Raw genomic sequence first — 8,903 nt, 5'->3', positions numbered from 1 at the left:
TCGCCTACCAACAAAATTTGTGGTTCTTTCTCGTTCGTGTCTCGTGTCGTCGATTATTTTAGAAACCTGGACCTGTTTGTCTTTCGCTAGCAGCTTATGCTAAATTCAATTAAGTTCAATAAGTTAGTTGCATAATTACATCGGACTGCACAAAATACATAATAAGTCAGTTTTTACATCTGCATCGTACTTACAGTTTCTTTCGCGGCCTTCTTTTTATTTTTATTCGGATAAGTGCAAGTTTGACATGTACCACGAATTCAGGCATATTAGTGACCTGGCAGATTCAGCAGTTAGCTAGTTACGGTGTTTGCGTATGATTAATCCAGCTTTCGAAAATAATCGTTCTGCTGGAACAGACGTGGCTGGCGTTCCTAGGAAGTCCCGAGCCATTTTTGCTAAACATGGATATTCTTGTGAATGAGTTGACCACCATGCCAATATATCAACATCCTTGTCTGCTCTTCTTGTATTATAATATTTCGTTAATTCGTTTCTCCAATCTGAATCGCTAACAGATTTCTCATATATTGCACTCATATCAATGTCATCGTCATCATCAGTCGAAGAATTACGCAAATTATTGTTTAGGGAGCTTTCTGAAGGAATAAAATATTTGTTCTTATATAAGTCTTCAAATTTTTTAACACTCTGATCTTTCATTTCTTTTCCCCAGGTTGTAGCATTAAAACTTTCAATTTTGTGCCTCGGATCTAGCACGAGGCAAATACAGTAAATCCAGTTAGATTTCTGATAATGTTTAAGTAATTTATCTCGACCTTGGTATGCATTGAACAATTTATCAGTGCGGTTCAAAGTTTGCATCTTATTCTCGATTTTATCTAAAAGCATATTGAATGCTACTATAACGTACGGTAAAGATACGTAGCTGTCACCGCCAAGAACAGTAGATACAGTTTTAAATTGTTTTAAAAATTTCTGAACTTCTGAGTACAAACACCATTCTTCTTCGGATAGTAAATACATGTGAAAAGCAGTATTACTTTGAAACAGACTAATCAGTGCAGGCTTCAACAATAATGCAACTTTAAGCATGTCATGAGTTGAGTTCCAGCGTGTGCACACATCGATTTTTGGCGACAAAAACTTGGTACCAGTCATAGTGCATGCACTTTTCAGCATATTTGTACTTTGCTCAGATCTTTTTAATTTTAAAAAGAGAGCCCTAATTTTTTTAATAGGATTATTGAGAGCATCATTATTTGTTGCAACTACATCTTCATCTTTGGAATAATCGGAATCACTTTCTTCACACTCTTCCGGATCATCTAATCGCAATTCACGCAGTATATCCTGGACTCCCAAATTTAAGATATGCGCAAAGCATCGAAAATGACAATCTTCACAGTCGAAGTTGATACCTTCACTTTGTAAAATTAACTGTAGCTCTCGAATAAATATAGTATTGCTAGCAACATTATCCAAGACGATACCTATGGTTACATTATCTATAAATAGTACTTTGTTTCGAGAAAGTAAAAAACGCATCAATGCATGTAAAATCAAGAAGTTACAAATCTAATTTTGTTGTTTGCAACTGTACGTGTTATTACCTTGAATCTTCGACTCAATATTGAAGTTTTTCAAAGAATTGTAGAACAACATTGCTATGTCCTTGCCAGTGTGGGCTCCGTTGGATGGTACAAAGTCTAGAACTATGGACTGTAGTTTCCAGCTAGCATCCACAAAATGTGCAGTAATACCGTAATAGGATTTCCCAGCAATGGACGTCCAACCATCGACCGTGAAGGAAATCTTGGATTCATTAGTTTTCAATATATTGATTACTGCATCTTTCTTCTTTTCAAATATTTCCAGTACTCTCCTTTTCATAGTATCGCGTTTGGGATACTTAAGATTAGGATTTAGTGCAGCAAAAAAATTCTGTGTGGCAGTATCATCAAAAAAACTAAACGGCAAATATTTTATTGCCAACCACTGTACTATTTTTTCTGTGAAGCTAATATTGCTATATGAAGCCTGAACCTGAAATTAAAAATAAATGTTATTTATTGATGTTATAGATATTAAAAAGAAAGCAACCTAAGCAACCTAATCTATAAATCTCAATAAAATGATATATTAAGTCTGCAAGGAAATTTTAATTTAATTATAAAATAGTTATTAAGGTTAACGTAAATAAAATAAAAATAAAAAGTTTATATACGGTAAAGGGAGTTTTAGTATGCAACTTTGAAAGCTAAAAACATTTTTCTTATATACATGCTCTTAAGTTAAATTGGTTGATTTTCAAAAAGAGTAACTTTATGAGTAATTTTTGTGTAAATGAGAAATTTTTATGTGTAAATTAAATTTCGTAAAGCGAAAACGAGATAAAAACATGACAATTTTGTTGAATCAAATGTGCAATAATTTGCATAAAAACAAAACATTTTTTAACAAAATTAACCATAAATGGTATTTGGAAAAAAATATCTAACAATAACTGTACTCTTTTCACGTGTCACTCACTTTACCAAATCATGCATGTTAATTTAGAACAATTTTCCTAATATGTTTTAAGATTTTTTAATTATTTGTATATACAACACGTCTCATGCGCATATACATTTATTTATATTTTACTAAAATTACCTGCGGAAAATGTAAAAGTTGCTGATTTTTTGATTGTGGAGTGAGTCCGTACAATTTATCAAATTCTTTTCTGTGAGCAATTTTTAAATGCCTTTTCAATCCCGTAGTGTTCGAATGTTTCATTTTTACGATTTTCTTTATTTTTTGCTCTTTGCATAACTTGCATATTCCAAACTTTTCTTTTTTATCATCTACATCCACATTATAATGTACGGAAAGTTTTGTTCTTTGTGATGTAGATGAAGAAGAGGATATAGAAGGCTCTCCACCGTCACTGTCAGAGTCTGAAATATTGATTTAATAAATATGTAATTATAACTCACCGCTATATTATTTAAATTTAGAAATCGTCTAGTCTTTTACTTTCACTGTTAATGTCTAATTTAATTTGTCAAATATAACTAGTTTTTTAATTTGAATAACATACACTGTCAAAATTTAGATCCAAGAAAATATTTATTACATAGTACCAATAACTTATTTACTTAATATAAACACATATTTATTTAGAATTAGATATCTTTAATTAAATTAAGTAAAAATATCTAATTCTAAATAAATATGTGTGTTCCGTAATTTCTGTCGCGATCGCGGTCAATACCGTACGGTGACGCCATCCGTCAGACGCCCTCAGAACGAAGGGATTTCGCGCCGCTCCCCGCGTCAACCCTGACCGCGAAGTTTTCCCGACGAGTATCGATCCGTCATGCCGTGATCGCATGATCACGAAAACGCGGCTGATTGGTCGATGCCCGTCACGGGCCCGAAAGCTCTCGAAACGCGAGAGCTCCGGGACGAGTAGTAGTATCACGTACTCCGGAACACGAGGTGGTACACCGCCGTGCGTCCGTTCTATTTTCCGTTTCACGCGGGCAAATTCCGTCGTGCATACGGCTCACTTGCTCGTTCCGAGCATCGCTGAGTGTCTCGCGCCGATCGTGCGTCCGCAGCAATCCACCCTCGCTACCGCGAGCGGTGAAACATCGCGTATAAGTCGCGCCGCGCCTCGCCATTGTACGTTCGATCGTCTCGATCGCTTCGACAAATTGTGAACAGTCTCGCGCCCGGTGTTACGAACTAGTGCGACTGCATCATAACGCCTCAGGAGCGTTTCGATAAGTGCAAGCTAAAAGTGCGCTTCCGAATTGCCATCGCCTCCGCGATCAGCCGAACATATTCGCGTCGCGGATGATCAGCGCGCCAAACCATCCTCACATCACGTGCGCGCCGAGTGTCGCGCTCACACTTTACGAGTGCGTTCACCATAACTGTACAATATTAAACTGACTACTCAAATATATGTTGTGCTTGCTCTATAACAAAAGTTCCGTGTGTTCATTTCCTGCACGTCGGATCCCTGTCGGGGTCGACTCGGCATCTTACTCCAATTGGCGAACCGGAGTTACGCCCGGATCGAAGATTCGCCAACAATGTGATTATATTAAGTAAATAAGTCATTGGTACTATGTAAATAAATATTTTCTTGGATCTAAATTTTTTTTTCAGTGTACATGAAAGAAATACAATTTAAGTAGATAATTTTTCTAAAAGTCAGATATATCTTCTATACTATGTATCTACCATAGAATAAACAGGGTGTTCATTTAATTGCACTTCAAAGGAGATAAAAATTAAATATAAAAGTAGTAAAAAATATAAAAATTAAATATAAAAGCAAATATTTGGACTATTAATCATTTCACATTTTTATATGTAAAATAAAAAAATCTATATGTTATAAACATAATGTAAATTGCTACGTTATTGAATACAATTATAATTTAACAAATAATGTATTTTATAGGTGTAGAAAAATTGCAGAATAAGAGCTATAATTTGTCAGTCATGTATATTTTATTTAGCAATTTTCCTACTGTTTCGTGCTCGTCCCGTCGTCCGGAATTTAGCAGAGCGCGATTAATGCCGGAATCATTCAGAAAGAGTGCGAAACGAGGGGAGGGCTGCGGATGAGAGAACGACAATCGTTACTGTGATTAAGCACCGGAAACTCTTAGTCAATTTCACAGACACTGTCGTGGTTCGGATTGCTCGGAAATCTTGAGGCGTCAGTCGTCTGCCGCAAACGCGTAACGGATATCTTGCCGAGCATCGACTTAATGCTCTTACGACGGAAATCTTGCAGACGAACGGAGGAAACTTGTCCGCGAGGCAGACTCCGAACGCGACCGCGACACGACGACAGATATCCGAGCTCCTTGGTGAGCTCGATGATAACTCTCGTAGAGAGAGCAAAGTCTTTTAACACTCACGCACTTTGCGAGGAGGGTTGGGCGGCGATGCCGCGCACGAATCAGTGGCGAAACCACGCACAAAGTTTGCGAGGGTTCTCGAGGGCCGGAAACGAAGGCGAGATCCGGAACGCGGCGCTCTCTGATTGATCAGACGATTGACGGAGTTGCGCTGTGAGCACAATTTTCGCGAACAAAGACACTGCGCGTGTCAGGAGTTGCGCCGTGCTCCGATTCTCGACAATGCCGGCATGCGCGCACCTGTACGTAGGGCGTCGACGCGTGATCGACCACGCGGGACGGCGTGATCGACAACCCCGTGCGGATCGAATCCGTGCCACGAGACTGACAGCAGGCACGTAGCAGTCAGCCTCGCGGCCCGATTACTGGCGATTACAGATGTGTTCGATCCTTAACACCTACCACATACCATATATTAAAAAACCAAACAAGAAAAAACAAACCTGCTCCTAGCTTTATTATACATATAATGGGAGCTTTTCTACAAGCGACACAAAATGACACAAACGTCATTCTATCTTTCTTCTCTGGCAATGAGTAACAAAGACAAAACGACACTTGTATCAACTTGTGTCGCTTGTAGAAAAGCTCCTATTATATTTACTTTCACTATATCGTATTATTTCTTACCTGATGGATTTGCAGAATCAGCAGAATGCTGACGTTTAGACATAGTTGCAGAGTATTTCTAGGTTAGCTTTTTCTTTCACCTCTAATATTAACAAAATTGTTATTAAAAAAACAAAATAAATCGGAAGTACGAACAGTAAAAGAATTAAAATATAAAGTACTGGACAAGTTATAGTAAAATTGAGTTATTATGATATAATATCACCCGCGAACCGCGAAGATCGTTTATTTATTCTGTTGCCGTCGTCTACATTTTCTTTCAACATAAACATTCACGCATCGTGGTTGAACCGCGCATCGCGCATTGGCAATCGGGAGAAGAGAGGTACCGACAGAGGGTGCTGTGTATGTGTATGTAGCGTCGTTTACTAGCGCAGCAGTCACGGCGCTATGTGTGTCGTCGATCGGTAAAATAATAAAATATTTTATCGAAATCTCGACGAGATTTTTAAATAATCTTGATCTCGGCAAGATCTTGATATGCTGAATCTCGATATCAATCTCGAATGTTACAAGTAATCTCGATCTTGAATCTCGTCCCGATTTTGAGACGAGATCGAGACGAGATCGAGATTTATCTCGTCTCGTGCGCATCTCTAGTCGTTATGTTTTAAGTCCTACGTTTTAATATGGCTGCCTTTCTCAACTGTGATTTGTCAATTTGTTCACTGCTTACGTCTTACTGCTCATGTATTTTTAGTGCCATGGCCTTAAGTTTTCTCTGTGCCTTGAGCTTACTGCTTACGGCTTACTTCTTACGTCTTATGCTTACGTATTTTTATGTGTCCGGGCCTTAATTACGCGAAAGGATACTGGCGATGTGCCGCGTAGCGGGCGCGAGCCGAACTCTCTCGCCGCGCGAGCCCGCGCTTAAAATATCAGTAAAATAATATACTATTCTGATAAATTTAGCATATCCTGAAAATATTCGATAAATAGACCGAATATTACTAATAAATTTCGAATATTCTTAAAATATCAGTAAAATAATATACCGCAAAATACATTGTAGAGATATTATCAGTAGGGGAGACCGGGTCTCCCCTATATCTTGTATATCTGAAAGTACATTGAGTATCAATTCAGTATATACGAATGATATCATGTGCTGTGTGGGTCGAAGCACAATATTAGAATAGATTTGGCACACAATTTCTAGATTTCTACATTTAAAATTTTTTAATTTTACAGCTAGAACATCCCGACAATCACGCTGTTCATCGCAATCGCAATCCGAAAAACAGGACCGTTCACTTCATTCCAATTATTCTCGGAATATTACATCGCCAATACAATCGCCAATAACAAAAAAAATTACCTATAATACTTACAATATAGTATGTTACATTTTTTTACATATTTAAATAATTTCAAGTTTACTGTTTGGAAAGTAGATGCTAATCGTTGTGGATAATTGAAATATTGAATTGTTTTTACCCTCTTTTTAACCATAATTGACTTACATCAAAATATTGATTGAGAGTTTTACTACATTTGTTATTTTTTTCAAGTACTTTACAATCGCAAGCAATTAAAAAGAATGTTAAAGATCTTTCACACTCAACCGATTTCAGTTACATACGGTGTAATAACGTTTGTTCAGATTGTCATTAATTGTCATTAATTTTACAGCTAAAGCATCATCCCGATAATCACGCTATTCATCGCAATCGCAATCCGAAGAACAGGACCGTTCACCTCATTCCAATCTTTCTCGGAATATTAAATCGCCAACTGAAAACGAGTCAAATTCTGAAAACGAACCTAGTAATTTGGCGCAATGTGCTAAGACCAATAAAGTAAAGGAAACTGCACATAAACTTCCACTATCCACTGCGCAATACGGTAAGCAAATGGAAAGTAGGTCATAATTTTTATAATACGCTCGTACGTATATATTGTATTATATATCAGTAATTAATAATTTTATATGATTGCAGACGATGCTTCATTTAAAAAGTTTATTATAAAAGCTTTGACGGATATAAAATATAAAATAAACATTATTATTGCAAATTAAAATAATGAACGAGATGTATGTATAACCTGTAAAAGGAATGAAGCAAACGAAAAAAATGAAGAGGAAGAGAATCCATTTACCTCTATGTTTCCTATAAAAAACGATGGAGAGTTACAAACATTAGAGAGATTCTTACTGGACGAACAAAATCAGGCAATGTTGGTAAGATATTTGTTAATTTTAATCCTATTTATGTTTTGGTGATGGACAAGTGTATTTTTAGTGACATTACAATTTTGCACAGGTAAAACAATTACGGAAACTAGGCGGCCAAAGTGTAAAACATACTGTACAAAACATCTTAAGAAAATGCTTTGTATTTGAATTAGCGCAAACATTCAGTTGGCTTGGAAGAAGAAACAAAAAAAGTTTTCCGAACTGCGCTTTTGTACAATTATAATAGGTAAATTCTAAACTCTATAATATACTTCTTATTATTGAAACAGAATAATTAGTTTATAAATATTAATTAACTGGTGATAAATTTAATGTTTTTTATCTGATAATGAAAAAAAACTTTTGTGTGATTGAATCTCTTTATTGAATAATATTTTGAGAGTGAGATACATTTATTCCCGAAGGATTGAAACAAAAACTCGACAAGCTACTTTGCGCATTTAAAAATTGGATTACTAAAATCGGCACACTAAGATCCAAAACTTGTTATTTTATTTTTCAGATGTAGTTCAAAAACATTATCCCGATGCTACAAATACATTTATTTGCACTTTCATTAAAGAGTGGCTGCGTCGCGCGCCTGAGAAATGTGGTAAAGAAGCAGCAGCTGGGCTTCGTGCAAATATCGAGGATGAAGGCTAGTCTTATCGTAAGCAATAAATATATTATATATATGGGACGATCCACGTCACTTTTACCCCCCATCTGTCCAAAATTGGTATGGACGGATTTTAATGACCAAGGGCGGAAAATGTTTGTCTTGAAAAGAGCTTTCGAAAGGCGTGTGGCATATATGCGCAATTCAACATGGCGTCATAGTTATGGCTGCTTAAAGGGATAAATTCAAAATTTCAGATCCAACATGGGCAGATAAAACGGTGAAAAGTAACTAAATTCATGTGAAACTCAGTATTTGGGAAATTTTGGGGTCGCTGATTACGAATCTGAACGTAAAATTGTGAAATTCAAAATGGCGGATCCAATATTGCGGATGCAAATATGAGAAACGGACGAAAATTCCAGTAAATGATCTGAAAACTCTTACTGGAAGGTTTTTTGGGTCGCTGATCACGAAATTGTAGCTAATTTGTTAAAAAACAACAGACAAACCGTGTTAATTGAAATTCTACTCTTAGCGTTACCCAGAGATGACGGCGTGGACGTGGTAGAAATTCATCTCCTTTGGAGTG

This window comes from Temnothorax nylanderi, unplaced genomic scaffold, assembly GCF_030848795.1.
Source record: "Temnothorax nylanderi isolate EJ_2023f unplaced genomic scaffold, tnyl_v1.0 TNYL_tig0302_pilon, whole genome shotgun sequence".
NCBI lineage: Eukaryota > Metazoa > Arthropoda > Insecta > Hymenoptera > Formicidae > Temnothorax > Temnothorax nylanderi.
This window is presented reverse-complemented; position numbering follows the sequence as displayed.